This window comes from Salvelinus sp. IW2-2015, unplaced genomic scaffold (assembly GCF_002910315.2).
Source record: "Salvelinus sp. IW2-2015 unplaced genomic scaffold, ASM291031v2 Un_scaffold2514, whole genome shotgun sequence".
NCBI lineage: Eukaryota > Metazoa > Chordata > Actinopteri > Salmoniformes > Salmonidae > Salvelinus > Salvelinus sp. IW2-2015.
Window position 1 is genome coordinate 2,227 of NW_019943829.1, and position 1,492 is coordinate 3,718.

Below are 1,492 nucleotides of genomic sequence, written 5' to 3' on the forward strand. Positions count from 1 at the left end.
ACATCACCAGTAGACCACACAGCAGCCTGGTCAGAGAGATGGAGACAACGGAACCTGGAGGGACTAGAAAAACACATGTTTTACCATCAAGACACCACCAAGACACCTGAACACACACACTGCTCTTCTCACAAGCTCACACACTGTTCTTCTGACCTCTCACTGTCACCCAGCTCTCTGGTGATTCTCCTTCACCAGATTTACACTTATAGAATCCTTCATCTGACTTGGATACTGTAGGGATGGTCATCTCTCCTGTGGTCTCATTCTTGATGAGTTCTCCATCTTTGTAGAAATCAGTCTTGGGGTTAGGATTTGTTTCCTGATATCTAAATGTACAGCTCAGAGTCACAGAGTCTCCTTCAGTCACGGGATGGACAGGGCTCTCCAGGATCACATCACCATCTGTGTAACATAATATATAAATAATACTGTAAATCTGGAGTCATCACTCACAATACTTCAACATCTTATGAGCTTGTATTTTATTTTATGACATGCAATCATTCAGTTACAGAATGAAACATAACATTGTGCCATGAAATGTAAAAACGTTAGTGAATGTTGTACAATAGACGTACTGTTCACTGTGATGTTGACAGCATTACTGTACTCTCCTGATCCAGACTCACACCAGAACACTCCACTGTACCATGTGTTCAATGATGTGATGGTGCAGGTGGATTCTGTTATTGATCTCCAGGTAGATGGACACTCTGACGTCCATGCTGTCTCTGTGTATCTCTTCAGTCTCCATCCAGTAGAGTTCCCCTTCAGCTCACAGCTCAGTGAGAGAGACTTTGATATAAAGTGTTGAGTTCTGTTGGGATTTAATGTAAGAGACACTGAAGGCTGCAGATCTGAAACAAAGAGAGACAGAGTCAACCTATAGTTATATATACACATGAGGTTGACTTAAATATGATTCAATACAGTTTCAATGCAGTTAGTTACCTCCTGACCAGAGAAACTGAGGTTCACTGTAGAGTGTATCATAGACTGGGTCTCCTCTCCCAGCTCTACACACATATCCTCCTGTGGGAGTAGGACCAGCAGGGATCAGAGTGTAGGAGTCTTCACTAGTCCCATTGTCAGATAGGYACTGTAGAGAGTAAGACGTGTCTGATAGGGAGGGTAACCCAGCTCTGTAGGGAACAGTCCTGTACCAGGAGAACCTCCAGCCTGTAGACAACTCTTTAACCCCACAGCTCAGAGTCACTGAGTCTCCAGGGTTCAGCCACTGAGGAGCGATACTCAGGACAGCCTTGGGTTGATCTGGGATTTGATAGAGGACAGGTTTCAACCTTTCAGTCTRAGAAAGTATTCTAGTGAACCCAATTTATTTTATACATGATTAGATAGACTTACCAGACACGGTCAGTTTTACAGCCTCACTGGTCTTGGAGAACTTGTTTCCCTTTATACCCACACAGGTATATGAATCACTGTTAGGCCTGTAGACAGGACTGATTCTGTACTCAGGCTTTGTGTT

The 1,492-nt window shown here is 43.6% G+C and overlaps 1 pseudogene; it reads right to left on the bottom strand.

The window, feature by feature from the left end:
* Positions 1–2: 2 nt before the first annotated feature.
* The window catches only part of LOC112074150 (sialoadhesin-like), a 37,873-nt pseudogene continuing 36,383 nt past the window's right edge, over positions 3–1,492 (bottom strand).